The sequence below is a fragment of the Ursus arctos genome, unplaced genomic scaffold (genome assembly GCF_023065955.2).
Source record: "Ursus arctos isolate Adak ecotype North America unplaced genomic scaffold, UrsArc2.0 scaffold_14, whole genome shotgun sequence".
NCBI lineage: Eukaryota > Metazoa > Chordata > Mammalia > Carnivora > Ursidae > Ursus > Ursus arctos.
In genome coordinates, this window is record NW_026622808.1 from 33772638 (window position 1) to 33791212 (window position 18575).

Below are 18575 nucleotides of genomic sequence, written 5' to 3' on the forward strand. Positions count from 1 at the left end.
GGTTCGGAGCAACCCTCGCCGTGTACTCTGCCCAGTGAAATACTGGCCAGATGCAAAGGTAGATTGTCTAGTCACAGGGCTGCAGACAGACTCTCTCGCTGCGCCCCTGAACACCCATTACGCTTGAGCCCCCGCGCTGGGTGCAGGGAAAGCAGCAGTGAAAGCTGCATGCAGGGCTCTCTCCTCGGGGAGAGATTACACTCCCCCGGTGGAAGGACAACATAGCACACAATACTACCGAATCTCAGGCTATCTCAGGCTCCGTATGGAATATGGAGGAAGGGTGTGCCTTGAGAAGGGGCTGTCACAGGGCCTTTTAAGCCAAAGAGGGAATCGATGCACCCCAGTTGGCTGGGGAGGGTGTCTGTTTATAGGTTTGAAGGCAGAACTGCAGGGACTGGGACCGGGGCCCTGGGGACAGAAGGACTCTGCACCCCCCAGCTCTGTCTGTCTGTGCTTCTCCCTGGGGCTGACCTTGGTCTGCCTGTACAGCCTTCTCACATCCAAGACTGCGGCTTCCGGAGTTCCAGCGGGAGGGCATCTGCCAGGGCCCTACCCTCCAGACTGAGGCAGGGAATCTTCTAGGCCATACTCGGCCTATTGCTCTTGTGGGGAAAAGGGGGGTGGCTAGGTTGGTGGGGGTGCAGCAGAGGTAGTTAGCAAAGGAGAGGGTTGGAAGGATTGCCTTCATCTCTCCCCTGTCTGCTCAGGCACTTCCAAGAGCTGAAGAGAAGCTGATCTCTGGCATCAGGGACAGCTTTCACAAGCCAGGGCTGGGAGGCTGGAGGCCTGGCTAAATCACATTCTTTGGGCCTCAGTGTGGCTATCTGTGAAATAGGAGCAAATCCCTCACAATCAACTGGAATTAGGTGAACTAAAAAGCTGTGTGGCCACGTGGTCTCATCAGCCTGTTCAGACATAGGCATTTACTGAGCCTCCATGGTGGCATCCCAGGGAGATTTCAATAAAGAATCCACGAGAGGTGTATTCACATGTGTGCATGAGTAAGTGTGTGTGTGTGTGTGTGTGTGTGTGTGTGTGTGTGTGTGTGCGCGCGCGCGCGCGCGTGCGTGTGTGAGCCATTGCTTCCCAGTGCTTCCCCGTGATGCTCCCCTGACCCAGCTGACAGCAGAGTTCTCTGTCTTGCAAACCTGGAGCTGGCTGGCTTCCAGCAGCCGAACTCATTGCTATTCCACACCAGCCCCTCTCCGCCCAGGATTCAGCCCCTCCACCGCAGCGCCAGAATCGAGCCTCAGATGCAGCCTGCCACAACCTCTGCAGGGGCTCAGTGCTCCCAGGCCTCCTGCAAACTCTCTCTCTCTCTGGGAGGCGTGGGGGGGGGGGGCGCGGAGAGGGCCGCATAGGCCCTGGGGTAGCCATCTCCAGACCCGACTGCCTTGGGCTAAGCCTTTCCGTCTCTAGTGGGTCCACATAGCTGCCCTCACACCCAGCAGGGCAAAATTCTTCCCTTTGTCCCACTGGGCACCCAACATGTTCACCTCTTGGAATCAAGGCCAGCAGGCAGGGAAGGGTCTGGGAAGTCCCTCTCCCTCCCTGCGGGTGGGGTGGGGTGGGGTTATTTAGTTCAGAACCACAATGCCTGAGCTTGGGTTTACGTGAGAACTTGGGCAAGGCTATTGCTCTTTTTGCGGTTCCCCATCCTCAACAGTAAAATGAGACACTGATCAAGCAGGCCCAGATCCTTCCGGCACCCTGGGTGGACATGCTGCCACCAGTGGAAGGTTTTCTTATCCTTTAAATGGGAGTAATCCTCACAAGGGTGGGCAAGGCTGTGGAAGAGGGGGAGGCAGCCAAGTCCAAAGGCCATGGTCACCAAGCTTACATGCCAAGGTGCCGGGACTCTGCCAGTCCTGCCCTGTCTCTGTTTCCCCTGACCAGGAGAAAGACGCTGGAGGGAACCAGTTTCCCAAGGCTCAGAGCAGCTGGTCAGGGCAGGTTAATGGGGGTGTGGGGCCACCTGCTGGTCACCCGAGTGAGTATTCAGTAGATCCCTACTGTGTGCCAGAGCCCGAGGGAGCTGTGGTCCTGCCTGGATGGAGGGGGAGGCCACGACATCACGATGAACAGCTGCTGTTTATTGAGTGCCTACTGTGTGCCAGGATGGTGCTGGGACTTTACATGGACCATCTGAGTCCTTGCATTCCCATCTTACAGATGGAGAAACTGAGCCCCAAGCTCTTAGCCACTGTCCTCTCTGCTGGAGAAGGTCAGAGGAAGGAATGCTACTTTTGGCTGGGGACAATCGTGGAAGGATTACCAGGTGTGGTGATGTGTGAATTTGAAGGGCAAGTCAGATTTGGAAAGATCAAGATTTAGGGAAAGGGCATTCCAGCTGGCAGGTAGAGGGGGAGGCAAGGCGAGGAGGCAGGAATGGGCTCGACCTATGTGAAAAACAGAGAACAAGTCGGTTTAATGGGTGAGAGGCAGCCACGGCAAGGAGATCTCTGTTTTTCATCCCGTCTCCTGCAGGAAGGCACAGTGGGGACCCCAGAGGTGAGACATTGGGCACCTGGTAGCTTCTCCCTCTTAGGGCTCCCAGGGCACTCTCGTGTCTTCCCCCCTCCCCACATCCATTTGCCCCTCCCCTAGAGACACACCCCGTGTTTGATGCTAGTTTGTGGAACAACCTGTCCACCTCCTTTCGCTGCCATGGCACTTCCAGGTGGCTCCCGTGTTTCTTGTCAGGGGCCAGATCTTTTCACACCTACTCCCCAGGTCTTCAGGATGTCATAGAAGAGTCCTAGGGCCCTCCACCCCTGCTTCCAACAGAGCTATTTTGTATATTGGAGCTTCTCCTGAGATGTAATTTGAACAAGAGTTTATGTGCTTAAAAATTTTTATGGACCATTGAACTAGACGCTCAACAAACAAAATTTATCTCAAATCCTGCCGATAGGTATTATGATCCCATTTTACAGATTGGAAACCAAGGGTCAGAGTGGCTAAATGGCTTGCCGAGGTCAATGACTGGGCTCTGATATGGCAAAAGGACTTCAAGATTGTCCTTTCTCCACTGTCCCTGCCCTCAGAGAGTCCAGACTCCACGGGGTGCACTGTCTGGTGGGCTGCAACCAAGCACTAAGGGGGAGCAGAGGTGACTGGTGATCGTGGCTCTTGTAGGCAGGCTTACTTTCCTCTTTCTTGTGGGGAGTTCAGAGAAAGTTAGGACAAAGAGGAAGTGATGGGGATGAGGAGGCACTGGGGAGCCTGCCTTATTCCCAAATACCTGCTCCTGCTGCACCCCCCATCCCCCACCCCCAGCCTTCGTCTGTGTTCACAGCAAGCCAATCAACCCTCAGACCTGGCCAGGATTCTCTGTGTAGGAGCTACGTGAGTCCTTCAGCCCCCTGTGAAGCAGCCCCCGTGTCGAGACCCTCCCCAGTACACCTTCACTTCCAGCTGATGAGACTTTGATTCATGGGCCATGTCTCCCCATCTGGGCTGCTGGGGCTGCATGCAATGTCTCAGGGCCCACCAAGGAAAGGTCAGGTGGGCGAGAGGGCTGGGCTTCCCAGCTCTGGGCTTAGCCTTCCAGTCACATTTTGAGCCCATGTTTTGAGCACCTAGAATGTGCCAGGAATGTCTCATACAAGATCTCTTTTACATTTCTTTCCTTCCAATAGCCATCCTAGGCAGCTGTCATGCCCGTCTTGCAGACAAAGTTGCTGAGGCTTGAGCAGCACCGGGATAGAGTGCCCAGGTTCCTATATGTGGTGTGTGGTGGGGCCACGTCTGAACCTGGAGGTATGGGGCTCTATAATCCCCTCCCTGGGAGGAAGGCTGTTCCTGTCCAAAGAGTCCCAACCCCGGCTGACCCCTTCCCTGACCTGGCCTGGCTGAAGGTGTCACAAACCTGCCCCTTCTTTCCCCTGGTCTTCTCTGCCCTGTTGCCAGAGGAAGGGCTCTTGGGGGTGACCTCCCATGCCTTCTAACCCCTGAACCTGGAAAGGGAGCACCAGTCCTCCTCAGGATCATTTAAGGTCAGGGCACTTCCCTGAGGATGAGATAGAAGTTGGGCCTGGTCACGCAGCCTGAGGTCTCCTCCCAGCTCTGTTCTGTGACCTTGGACAACTCCCTTAATTTCTCTGAGCCCATCTCCTCATTAGAATATGTGGACAAATGACACCTGTCCCCTGGACTGTGGGACTGAAAGGGAAGTCCCAGAGCCCCGCAGAGCTCTCGGCATGTTTTAGGTCCTGAGAAATATCACCTCACATGAGAGACTGTGGGGCCTGATGGTGTCCGGGAAAGTATTGAGTTTCAAGCTAAAAGCCTCTAGAAAGGAGGCTGTCTTGCTTGGAAAAGCTACAGTCAGAGCTCCTGTCTGATTGAGATGCCCACCTTCCCTTGGGGCCTCTCTCCGAAGATTCCTGTCAGATCAGGGCCTGGTGGGTTGTGCAGAGGGCCTGGCCTGGGCTGTGAGGGGAGACAGGTCAGGCAGAGGATGCTCTGAGCAATGGCAACCAGAAGGGTCCAGAGAACTCCTCCTCACAGGGTCATGAAGGGGTCCTGTGGGACACAATGCTGGTCACTACCCTAGCCAGATAAGGGGATGAGCTGACTCGGAGTGTCTAATGTGGGCAAACCTCTCTGGGCTACTGGGAGGGGCAGGCTAAGGAGATGGAGCTCCTTCTTTAATGACAGAGCTCATAGCCAAAGTGGGGTGACAGACAGGGGTAGGAAGGTCAAAGAAAGTCTCTGGAAGGGGACACTCAACTGAGGATGAATGACAAGGAGTTGGTTGCAAGAAGAGCAGGAGGAAAGGCATCCCCAAAAGAGAAAATGGCGAGTGCAAAGGCCTGGGAGCTCAAAAGACTTTCAAATATCTGAGGAGCAAAAATGAGCACAATGTGCCTGGAAAGTGCTGGTCTCATTCAGCCTCCCTTAGACAGAAGTGGCTGTGTTGGGCCACCTTATGGAGCACCAGGAAATAGGAATTTTGGAGGTAGCTTTCTCTAGGCTCTGCCACTGACCATCCAGAATAGGGTCTGGCCCAGGGCTCAGGACAGCTTAGACAGATGTGAATCAGCCCTCACCGGGCCCTTGACCCAACAAATAGAATGCCAGCTCTGGAGACCGCTTTAATATCTAATTGTTGGCAATAAATTGAACCCACTGTGGATATAAAGCTTGCTGGGGCTGTTAACATCAGCAAAGCCAGTCGCCTTGTCTGTTTCCACACAGAGAAGACGCAGTAAGATATAATTTCTCTCTGGAGGCAGATCTGCCGAGATAGGGTGCGGCCTCTGGGCCCAGGAGAGAGGGGCTTGATTCCTGTTAATGAGCTCCTGTAACTGGGATTCACTCTTACTGGAGTTACGTGACTGCTTAGATGGGAGACCCTGGGGTGGGGGGTGTGCAGAGATTCTCAGCGATAGTCACTCACCATAATCTCAGCCAAGGGAAGAGAAGGCCCTCCTCTCTCCAGCTCATGAGTCAGTGCAGGCCACCAGCCTGGGCTGGGAACACTGCCAAGGGATGAGGGTACCCCAAGGTATTCTTCCCAGGACAGGCACCCCACCTCCCATGCCTGCCCTTCAGGGCCTGACCCTGGAAGATTTTCTTCTTTCTGTTGCCCTTGAGGGGCATTTAATTCTCATTTAATTCTGTGGAACAAATCCTGCCCACATGAAGCTGGGAGGGCTGCCTGGAGGAGACAAAGGTGGAGTGGGTGGGAGGAGGTTTAGGAGAAGGGCAGGCAGCCAGGTTCTGTCCCCTGGGAGGAAGGAAGTCAGAAGTCAGTTGGCTCATCCAATGCCACAGAGAAGCCGGTAGTGAAGCTGTGAACAAAGGAGGGCTTCCTGGAAATGGTCATAAAGTTGGGAATGGGGAGAAGAGCATCAGGATGAGAGGGGCCTGGAAGAGCTCGTGGGTTCCAGGTTCAGGGCTTCTCAGAGTCCGATTACCTGGAGGGCAAGTGGTGCCTCTCGGGCCCCTGAACTTTCTCATCTCCCGGTGTCCCCTCCTGGATGGGCCAAATCCAGCCCTCCAACGATGGGAGTGGATCCAGGGCCAGAGAAAGTCAACAGGTGTGGTTCAGACACTGTTTTGAGAGCAGTTCTAGGTTGGATCTGAGAAGGTCAGAACTGGAAAGGGCCTTATTGTATTTGATTCCCATTTTATAAATGAGAAAGTTGAGGCTGATAAGCCAGCCTCTCAGCCTAGACTGCTACCCCCATACTGCTATCCCCTCCTGTCCACTGGTTTGCCCAGGGGCCCTTCCCCCTGTTCTCCCTCAGCCCTCAGGGCTCTCACCTCCTTCTGCAGAGCTCTTCTCCCTTTCACTTGCTTCTAAATAGGACTTTGTCAGCGACTTGCCTGGGCCTTCATGGCTCTTACTTATAGACTTCCATTCCAGAGGCCTTCAGGTGAAAGGAGTGTCAGTGCTTGGCCCTGGGAGCAGGGGTACAGGGCTCTGCCAAGGGCATGCAGAGAGGGACAGGTGTGCAGGGAAACTGGTCCTGGGGGCACTGGGTTGCTCTGGCCTAGAAGCCTGGAGGCCTGAAGTGGGGGACTTCCCTGGGCAGATTCTGCTGGAGCCCAGGGGGCTTCTTTGAGTCTGAGACCTCTGGCTCCTGGACTGGCTGCTGACATCCCCCTCTCTGCCACTCCCAGGACTGGGACTGCCTGAAGGCTGGACACATAAGGGATTTCCTGGTTGTGCTTTGAGGACGGAGAGGGCTGCAGCTATGGAAACACTGGACGTTGTGGTCTGGTTGATCTGGAGTCCTGGCCTTCTGGCTGAAGGTGGGACTGCTCCCTACGGACTCCTTCAAGGTGGAGGCTACAGAGAAGAGAACCTGCCTCAGCCTGGATGGCACCTATATTTCTGACTAGCTCCTTGAGTAACACCGCTACTCAGCTTGGTTTGGGGACCTTGACCCCAGGGGGCCAACCCTTAGTTCTTGCTCACCGGCCAGTGGTTGCCAGCACCAAGGGCCACCATCACTTTCCCCGCTGCTCAAGGGCCCTTGGGATTCTCTCTGCATCTAGACGAGAACCCCCAAATGTGGGCCACATCCTTGAGGTGGATGTGGGTTGGGGGGAAGGGAAAGCCTCCCCTACTGTCCTCTCCCCCAAAGTATCTTCCACAGCTTCCAGACTTCTCCCTTTGGATGTCACAGTGCTGGGTCTGGTCCTGCCTATTCCAGGTTCTGCAGGAGGCTGAAGGCCAGCTCCTCCAAGGCTGGCTGCTGCTCTTTTCTGGTATAGGGAAGGGGGTTTGGTGTTAAGAAACACCTGGAGCTCTGGGGCTAGCTGCCATGTGTGATCTTGGGCAAGCCTCTTTCCCTCTTTGGAATCTTCATTTTCTTGCCCATAAAATGGCCACAAGGATGCTCACAGGGTTCTTGAGAGGGTTCAAAGTGAGAACATAGGAGAAAACACCATAATCAAAGATTCTGCTGCTCCAAGAATTGAGATAGTCTAACTCAACTGGAGGGAGCTGGGGGCTCTGGACTCTTCCCAGTGTGGGGAGGAGAGAAGGGTCTGGAGGGGAGGTGGCAACTGATCTGACAAGAGGGCCAGGGTCGCTAGGAATCCAGACACTCCTATGCCTTGTCAAGGCCTCTGCAGCGCAGGCGCTGAGGGTGATAAGCCATTTATCCAGAAGGGCTTCTAATAGCCAAAGCTTGGGGTCCAGGGAGCCAGGAGAAACCACTGTTGGGAGCCAGCCTGGAGGAAGGAGACAATAGAGGGAGGGAGCAGGAGATGGATTCCTCTTCTTCAAAGACTACACGTGAACCTGAGTCCTCCCTCAGGCCTTGGATGTTGGAGAGTCAGTCTCTCACCTCCTGCCCACAGGCCAGGTTGACAGGGATTGGTGATGGCCAAGGACAACCTCCCTAGCAGAAGACAAACCCTGAGGGTACCAGCTAGTTCTAGGCCCAAGGAGGGAAAGCCTTCAGCCTCTGGCTCCAGCCCATTCCCTGGCAGTTTTGGTCCATCTCCCGAATCACAGATCCATACCCACTCCTGCTCTCCAAGGCCAGATTTCTGAGCCCAGAAGTCAAGGCCTGATCTTGACCTGATGAATGAAGCATGTCAAATACATGCTATATGCTCCCAGACCTGATTTATCTAGCCCTCCAGAGCACGTCTGAAGTGGAGCTATGGAAACATTCACACCTCAGTGTCCATAAGGAGTAGCATTGTGTCTGTGATGGGCTCTAAGAACAGTCCTAGGTTTGTCAGGTGGCCACTGTTATGGTTAAACAAGTAGTTTCTGAAGTTTGTTTCTGCATTCTAATTTATATTCTTAAGTGTAAAGGTAAATAATTTTATTTATTTTAAAAATATATATTTATTAAAATATTTATTATATTAATTTTAATAATACTTTAAAGGTCATACACATTTTTCCTATTTTTTCAAGAGGTTTACTTTTTTTGAGATAATTTTTAAAAATTTGAGTATAGTTGGGGCGCCTGGGTGGCTCAGTCGGTTAAGTGTCCAACTCTTGATTTCAGCTCAGGTCATGATCTCAGGGTTGTGACATCGAGCCCTGTGCTGGGCGTGGAGCCTGCTTAAGATTCTTTCTCTCCCTCTCCCTCTGCCCCTCACCGCCTCCCCACTTCCCTCTAAAAAAAAAAAAATTGCATATAGTTGACATACAATGTCACACTAGTTTCAGGTGTACAACATAGTGATTCAACTTCTGTATACATTGTGCTGTGCTCACCACAAGCATCGTCACCATCTGTCACCATATAAGGCTGTTACTGGATCATTGACTATATTCCCTATGCTGTGCCTTTTATACCCGTGACTTATTTATTCCGTAAGTGGAAGCCTGTGTCTCCCACTTCCCTTCACCCATTTTGCCCATCTTCCCATCCCCCTCGTCTCTGGCAACCATCAGTTTGTTCTCTGCATTTATAGGTCTGACTTTGCTAAGTTAGACCATTTTAATCTAATGCATATACTCATGTTACCAGGATCCCAGTCAGGATATAGGATGTTTCCATCACCTCAGAATGTGCCTAATAACCTTCCATCACAGATGCTGATCTGATTTCTTTCACCATAGATAAGTCTTGCCTATTCTAGAAGTTCCGTATAAGTTATACAAGTAGGTAAGTATGTAGCTTTTTGTGTTTGGTGCCTTTGTTTCTTTTCAAGTTTTATCCATGTTGTTGCATTAGTAGTTCCTTTCTTTTTATTGTTGTGTATATCACATCTTATGAAGATACCACAATTTGATGGTTATTGGGCTGTTCCAGTTTTTGGCTATTATGAAAAAGGTTGGTATGAACATTCATGCACAAGTCTTCATGTGGACATATGCTTGCATTTCTTTTGGGTAAGTATTTAGGATTGAAATGGCTAGTCAATACCTAGAAGTGAAATTTCTGGACATGCATTAAAGATATATTTAACTATTGAAGAAATGCCAGATTTCCAAAGTGGTTGTATCCTTTTATATTCCCGCCAGCAATTTATGAGACTCCTGATTGCTCCACATCCTCATCAACACCTGGTATTATCAGTCCTTTTTATCTTAGCTATTCTGATGGGTGCAGAGTATTTCATTGTGGTTTTTCATTGTATTTCACTGTAGTTTTAGTTTGCATTTCTCTAATGGTTAATGATGCTGAGGACTTTTTTGTATGACTATTGGCCATTTGTAAATCTGTTCAAATCTTCAGCCTATTTTCAAACATTGGGTTGTTTGCCTTTTTATTATTGAGTTATGGGAGTTCTCTATATGCTCTGGATGCACATCCTTTGTTATAGGTATGTGTTGGAAGGGATTTGGCTTACCTACTTGTTTTCTTATCTACTTGCTTTCTTAATGGGTGCTTTTGATGAGCAGGAGTTTTTAGTATTTTTGATGTTCAGTATTTATGATTAGTGCTTTGTATGTCCTCTCTAAGAAATCTTTACTTACCCCAAGGTCATGAATATCCTTTTATGGTTTTCCCCTCTATAATCTGTATAATTTTAGCTTTTACATTTGGGGCCATGATCCATCTGTCATTGACTTTTTGAGTGTGGTAGGAGCTTAGGATTGAGGTTTATATTTTTCTTGAAGAAGAATAAACGTTTCTTTCCCTGTTGAATTGCTATGGCACTCTTATAAAAAACCATCTGACTATATATGTGTGGGTCTAATTCTGAACTCTATTCTCTTCTGTTGATCACCTGGTTGTCTACAGATCTGCCAATACCATATGGTCTTGACTACATTCAATCCATGAACATGGCATATCTTTCTATTTAAGTCTTTTAAAATTTTTTTCTCAGCAATATTTTATAGTCTTGCACATTTTGCATTACATTAACTGCTCATCTTTTTAGTTTTTGGATGTTATTGTAAGAAGAATTTAAAAAAATTTAAATTCCCCAATAGTTTATTACTAGATTATGAAAATACAATTGATTTTTTTAATGTATTAATCTTGTATTTGGTGACATTGTTCAATTTATGTATTAGCTCTAGTAGTTTTCTACATTCACAATAATGTTATCTGTGGATAAAGACAGCTTTCCCTGTTCCTTTCCAATCTTTATGCCTTTATATTTCTTGCCTGTACACTGACTGGGACGTCTAATACAATGTAGACTAGCAGTAGTGAGAGCAGAGTAGAGGCTTTGTCTTGGGAGGTCATTCTTTTGACTGGAGGAATGACATACTGTGATTTACACTTTAAAAAAATTTTTCCTCTGGCTGCCTGGGAAGAATTGTAGGGGCAAAAGTGGAAGCAGGGAGACCAACAAGAGGCTGCAGAATTCTGAGTGAGAAAGGGAGTGGTTTGGCTTGGGATGATGGGAGATCTGGGATATATTTGGAGGTGGAGTCATAGAACTTACTGTAGAATGTATGGGGGTGGGGGAGGATGGAGGGGGTGCCAAGGAAGATTGCTAGTGTTGCCGGGAGCTGTTGGGGTGATGGAGGTGCTGTCTCTTGAGATGAGGAGACTTTGGGGTGTGCAGCTTCAGCCACTTTCATTTCAAGATACTATTAAGCCATGCAGAGTGTCAGGAGGGCAGCCTGAATGATGGAGGTTGGGGCACAGGTTTTGGGAGACATAGTGACTTAGGTGGGATCCAAAGCCACAAGATCAGAGAAGAAAGGAGAGAACGTGGAGTGGGATGAAAAGGAGACTTAATCCTGGGGCAGAGGCCCAGGAGACTTGAAAGAGCCAGGAATGTAGACTGAGAGGGAACCATAAGGTAGGAGGAAAACCAAGCATATAGTTTGGAAGTCTCTTGAAGCAAGTGTTCCAAGAAAGGGATGGTTACTGGGTTGGATGCTGCTAAGCAGGAAAAGTGGGACAAGGACAGAGAGACAAGCAACAGATTTTCCATCACTGACATCCTTGGTGGCCTTAACACAGGCATTTCAGTGGAGTGATAGAGCTCGAAGCCCAGATAGAGAGGCGGGAGCTGTAGGTAGGACGGTGGAGACGGTGAGCTTAGTGAAGGGGAGAGGCAGCCTTTCTCCAAGCACCCAGTAGGGAGACTTGCAGAGCTCTAGGTGTCTGCTGAGACATCACAGCCCTCACCGGCTGTGGGGAAAAAGAAAAATGGGCTCTGTGCTCTGGAAGTCAGGGGCTGGGCCAGCCAGGGTGAATGTGTAGACAAGACACCCTGGGGAAGGAGGAAAGGATGAAGCAAACAGGAATCCATGCCCAGTGCTGCCCCTGGCTCTCTATAACGGAAGTCCAGCTTCAAGAACTCCTCCGTGCTCATCACCAAGAGGGATGAGCTCCAAGGAGGGTGGGAGGTGGACCCCAGGGTACAGGGCAGCAGAGTGTAGTGTGGCCCAATTCCACGTCCTGCCTGTGTGTGTTGTTTCTTGAGAAAGCTGCACTGCTTTGTACAGGTAAGTTTGTCTTAAAAGCAACACATACTCTTTGGAGAATTGCAGAAAAGGGGGAAAGGTTGACTTCTCGGTATATTTTACTCTGGTTTGTTTCCACATGCAATTGTTCTTGCATAATTCTAACTGAACAGAGTTTTGGGCATGATTCTTTTTCACTGAATGTTATATAATAGACATTCTCCACATGGATAAATGGCTTTCATTGTTGTTATTGGTTGCATAAAATCGCAGGGGGTAATGGCCATGTTCAGTGAATTCATCCCCTACTGGTGGTCATTTGGGTAGCTTCCAATATACACAGACAGTATTGCAGTGAATATCTATGTGGATGGAGCTTTCCCTCGATCCATTTTCTTTGTTTGTTTGTTTTGTTTCAGTTTTCTTTCTTTCTTTCTTTCACTTATTTTTTAGAAAAGATTTTATTTGTTTATTTGAGAGAGCGAGAGAGAGCACAAGCAAGGGGAGCAGCAGGCAGAGGGAGAGGGTGAAGCAGGCTCCCAGCTGAGCAGAGAGCCCGATGTAGGACTCGATCCCAGGACTCTGGGATCATGACCTGAGCCGAAGGCAGATGCTTAACCGACTGAGCCACCCAGGAGCCCCTATTTATTTATTTATTTATTTATTTTTATTTAAATTCAATTAATTAACATATTGTGTATTATTAGTTTCAGAGGTAGAGTTCAGGGATTCATCAGTTGCATATAACACCCGGTGCTCATTATATCACATGCCCTCCTTAATGCCCATCACCCAGTTACCCCATCCCCCCCAACCTCCCCTCCAGCACCCCTCAGTTTGTTTCTGATAGTTAAGAGTCTTTTATGGTTTGTCTCCTTCTTTGATTTTGTCTTATTTTGTTTTTCCCTCCCTTCCCCTATGTTCCTCTGTTTTATTCCATATATGAGTGAAATCATATGACAATTGTCTTTCTCTGACTGACTTACTTTGCTTAGCATAATACCCTGTAGTTCCATCCATGTCATTGCAAATGGTGAGATTTCAATTTTTTGATGGCTAAGTAATATTCCATTGTATATATGTACCACATCTTCTTTATCCATTCATCTGTCGATGGACATCTGGGCTCTTTCCATATTTTGGCTCTTTATTTTGGGGGTTTGTGATACCCACTTGCCTTATTGCTGGTGGGGGGGGTCAATTAGACCCACCCCACTGAGAGACAATGCATGAGGCAACTTACTCTCATAGTACCTAACTGCACACTGTCATTTAATTTTTTTTCTTTTTATTTGATGGACCAGAGAAGAGGTCTTGTTGTCTCATTCTGTCTTTCTTTGATGGTTAGAGAAGATGCTCATTTTCCCATTTGTTCATTTACTGTTTCTATTTCTCCTTGCTGGGGGAGCAGATTCTATCAAGTGATCCACACTTACACCTTTCCCAATGTGGCTCTCCCAGTGGCTTGACAGGCCCTGCCAGGGCTTTCTTCATCTAAGGTCAAACTTTTGTGTCTTCCTGGACTGTCTCTGCCTCACCTCCCAGCCAGTTTTCAGGTCACATTCTTCCTCCTGAAGGCCTCATGAGGTCTCCGCTGCCCGGTTTTCAGTGCCATTTTCCCAGGTTAGGCCCACATCCCAATATCAGGGACGCATGGGATAGTCACAGTAGCCTTTCGGCCCACCCTGTACTTTCTCCTCTAAGTCATCCTCAACTCTGCCCCCAGTTACTTTCCCTGGACCTGGCGGAGCCTTTGGGCAACATGCTTTGACTGACTGACCAATCTAGTCTCTACTGACTGCTAGGAATTCTGTCATCTGCCTCAACCCACCTGCCACTTCTCCCAAGGAAATCTCAGGCTCTGGTCACATTGGCCTCATTGTTGCTTTCCCCATGTCTTTGCTACTTCTTCTCTCTGTGCCTTAGTTCATGAGACCTCCAGCAAGAGTGCCCCCTTTACTCCTGAGCTATGTTCAACCAGACTTTTCCTCAGAGACCTTGCCGCCTCAGCCAGGCCTTCCTGGATTTTTCCAGTCCACTTGGCCTCCCTGCCTCTGAACATCTGTAGCATTTATAGTCTACGGGGGCTCTCTGAGAGGGCCCTCAAAAAATTGTCCCCTTTCCCCCATCCCACTTCTGAATAAGTCGAGAAATAAAACCCAGATGAAGGCTAAAGCATCACCTTCTTCATTGATGAAGGCTGGGGGGAGAAAGCAGCTTAGTGTGAGGCCAGTTGGACCTGTGAACTGAACCCAAGATTAAGCTGACTTCCTCCCTTCCCCCCAGTGTCACTGCTCTGGGTGAGTGAGGCCTGTGGAAAGGAGCATCAGGAGTGAGAAGTCCACCTTTGCCCCACAGTCCGTGCCCCAGGGAGAAGTGCTCAATCCTGTCTTATTATTTAGTCACTTTCCATGGGTGTCGTTTCTTCTACTCCACTGTGAGCTCCTTAAGTTTAGCATGTACGGCTTCTGATCCTCACAGTGACTTCAAGTGGGTGAAGAGAACTGGCGCTTAGCAAGTCCCTCCTTCTTCGTGCGCACCCACTCCAGTGAGGGCTGCAGTTCTGTTTGGAAGTCTTCATTTCTCCATTGATGCTGGCCTGAGTAGATGGAGAGCCCATGGGCATCGGCAGCCATGTAACCACTGCCATTCACTCAGGCTTCAGTCAGGAGGGTAACAGGCCCTTTCCTCAGAGCAGGCTTCCATGGGGGTGTAGGGTGTGGAGACACAATTACTCCCAGTGCCCTTGTACTAAGAATGAGAAGAGAACCAAACAAGCAGTTGGGGGTGCTACAGACTTGCTTTGCTTAACTCACAATTGTGCTAAGAGTCTACTTTGGGCCTTTCCTGGACTGACTGACAAATGATTGGATCATCCAAGGCCTGGGGGATTAATTATTTTCAGCTGGGCAGGGGATTCCATGGGCAGAACCAGGTCACAAACTCCACTGCTCCACTGCCTGCTGCTTTCTAGAGGAATCTGAGCCCTCACACAATTTGGAGCCCACCTGGTAATGCCTAGATCCCAGAGCTGTGGGTGCACACACATCATTGCACCGCGTAGAGTTAGAAAAAGATTTCTCTAAAAATAACCACCGAGGAATATTTAATTTGATAGCAAGACTGTGACTAATGCATGAAACAGAGAGAGCCTGTGTGACAAGACACAGTACAATAATGGGGAAAAATTCATGTTTGACCTTTAAACCGGTGTGAAATGAAACAGATCTAAGCCTTGGCAACTGAGGACCCTGTGGTTCTAGAGAAAGTGGCTATGAACAGGAATGTGATGGTCATGGAGGAAAAGCAAGGGGAATAGGTGGCTTTCAAGGGTGTTGCATCCTGGAAATAGATCAGGGAAATCAATACCTTTTGGTGTGAGATAGAGAGAAGGGGCTGGTGTTGAGCTAAGTGCTGGCTGGTGAGAGGCGGACGCGGGAGGCCAGCCCAGCTGGATGGGGGTGACTGAATCACAGGCTGGCTCCAAGGAGAAGCAGATTCCACAAAGACAAGGAGATGCAGCATTTTGGGGGAGCGATTGGAGCTGGTGGGGCAGGGAGTGGGGTCCCACTGTTAAGTGAACACTCACCCTGTGCTAGGCTCTGTGTTGAGAGCTTCACAGGCTCTATCCTCCTAAGCATCCCTGACACAGAAGCTATTATTCCCACTTGACAGAGGAGGAAACTGGGCTCAGAGAGGTTAAGCTACTTGCCTGGGATCACCCAGCTGGGAAGTGTCTGGAGCTGGTTGTGAACCCAGAGCCTTTGAGCTCTATTTGCTGCTACTAGGTCACTTAAACTTGAAAACGCCCACGAGTGACAGGTTGGGGTTGGGGCAGGCTGAGTGTAGGTTGTGGTTTTAGCTGGGCCACATGGTGATGAGTTCTCGTGGAAAATTGCCATGGATCCTGGCATGACAGGTTTCTGGATTGTGATCATTACCCCAGTCTTTCCATAATTCATGGCTGCATATGATGGACTCGGATCCATCAACCTCAGTGCTAACTGAAGAAGAAAATAGTCTCCATTGCTTGGAGTTGCTCTTCCTCAGTGTCAACAGGGCAAGTCCTGGTGCTGCTGTGCCTGGGTCGGGGTCCTGCATGTTCTGAGAACACAGACAAGGTGTGTTCTCAGAAGAGAGTTCTTTGAGGATTTCTTTTTCTTGCATCCTCTACTATACAAATGTTCTTTTTTTTTTTTTTTTTTTTTTTTTTTTTTTTTGTGGTGCCCTCAAGTGCAATTATAATTTATTTATTTATTTTTTTTTTAATTAATAATGATTTTTTATTATATTATGTTAGTCACCATACAGTACATCCCCAGTTTTCGATGTAAGGCTCGATGATTCATTAGTTGTGTATAACACCCAGTGCACCATGCAATATGTGCCCTCCTTACTACCCATCACCGGTCTATCCCATTCCCCCACCCCCCTCCCCTCTGTAGCCCTCAGTTTGTTTCTCATAGTCCATAGTCTTTCATGTTTCATTCCCCCTTCTGATTACCCCCCCTTCCTTTATCCCTTTCTTCCCCTACTGATCATTCTAGTTCTTATGTTCCATAGATGAGAGAAATCATATGATAGTTGTCTTTCTCTGCTTGACTTATTTCACTAAGCATTATCTCCTCCAGTGCCGTCCATGTTGTAGCAAATGTTGAGAACTCATTCTTTCTGATTGCTGAGTAATATTCCATTGTATATATGGACCACAACTTCTTAATCCAGTCATCTGTTGCAGGGCATCTCGGCTCCTTCCACGATTTAGCTATTGTGGACATTGCTGCTATGAACATTGGGGTGCATATGGCCCTTCTCTTCACTACGTCTTATACAAATGTTCTTGAAGGAAAAGATTAGCCCTGATTGGACTCAGGGCCAGTTGTTTCTTGGCATGCTTGGTGATGTTCTTTCTCTAGAAACCTTAGCATGGACAGGGCTGCACATGGTAAGCAAGGTGTTGAGATCGCAGTTGAGAAAGGGGACAGAGACCCTTCTAGACTTTGGAGAGTTGGCTTCTCTTCCTCTCTGAGCCTGAGAGATGAGGGCTGAGCCTATGGTCAGGTGTGCCATCATAAGAATCAAGGAAGGATTGATTTGAACAGGAGAGGGAAGTCTGGTGTGGTCCTGCGTGAGAAGTGGTTCTGTGCAGCCTTTGTTGAGTGCTCTGAGAATTGGGGAGTGTGCACTGGTGCCTTTGAGCCCAGCACGCAAGGGGGCAGGCCTTTGCCTCTGTTGTCCTCCCAACAAGCCCAGGATCTCCTTGAGGAGCCTGATCTTAGGGCCTGGACTTACTCATGTCTCTCATCTCTGCTTCTGACCCAAGGCCTGGCAACAGTTGGTGCCCCAAGATCACGGGACCCAGCAGGGCCCCAAGACCTGGCCTGCTTCCCACACCAGCCACATCTTTCCCCACTCTCTACTTGCTTGCTCACTTATCACATCCTGGTCACACTGGCCTTTCCATTCCTCAGACACATCAAGCTCCTTCCTCACTAGACCTACCTCTCCAAATGCTGCTCCCTCTGCCTAGAGCACTTGTCTTCTTTACTTGGCTGATTTGTCTGCATTGTCAGGTTCCAGTTTAAACACCATTTCCTCCAGGAAGTCTTCCCTGATTTACCAAACTAGGTCAGGTCCCTTGGTGGATGCTTCCTTTGTATACTTTACTCTTCTGTTCTGGTACTTAGGTCTCCAATTAGAGATTCGCTTGTGTGATAATTGGTTCAATTCTTCTTCCCCCCAGCTAGATGGCAAAATCTGTGATGAGAAAAACTATGAACATCTTCTACTCTGGACCTGGCCCATAACAGGTGCTCAATAAATATTTGGTGAATGAATAATTAAGATTTCCCTTACTTCAAGGTGAAAAGTGCGAGGAGCTGGTGGGAACGAAGGTTCCCTTTCTAGCCCCAGCCCAATTCAGAGAGAAGGTAGGTGGTGCCACACCGAACAAACAGGCTTTGTTTCGCACTTAACTCAAGTGAATTAGTGAAGGCATTGCAATTGGTTGCTTTTTATGTGTAGAGAAATTACCTCTGTCCTGATTTGCAATATCCGTGCTATTCTGGGCTGTTTTTCTCTTTTGGGCCTACTTGTATTGGAGCAATAATTTCACCATTTGGCTACGCAGAGCCCCAATTAATATTACAAATATGGTCCCATAAAATTCACTTCTTGACATTAGAACGTTTTGTTGCTAATTACCCTCCAAGGTTTTTAATTTCAATTCCTCCTTGGTGACTTAGTGCAGAAATTCAAGGGCATAGTTATTTCCCCCAAAGGGAGAGGAGAACTGAATAATGACAAGTTTCTATCTACTTGCCCTTCCTTCCGGGGGGTGGGGGGAGGGGGGGAGGGGAGGTATTTGTTTTTCATACTTTCTCCTCCCTTTTTCCTGGCCAGAAACAAACAACAAACAAATAAAATCCGTTTTGTAAAAATGATATGCATTTCTGGAAAAATAAAGAAAAGACCTCATTTGGTAATGTGTTCGTTCAAGCAATAGTCACTGAGCACCTACTATGTGTCAAATCCTGTGTGCAAGGCACTAAGAACACCAAAAAGAATACAGCATGGCTCTGTCTCCAGGGAGCTCACAGTCTTGAGTGGGCAGCGGATCTGAGGAGCCTGTGACATCTCCAGGGCTGCGTCTCATGGTGGGGCTGGATAGCCACAGCCCATGCTGAAGTGCCCATCAGTCTCCAGTGGTGGAAATCAGGGAGGTTTTGGTCATTTCTCATTTGAAAGACCTTGGCTAACCGCAAGGAAT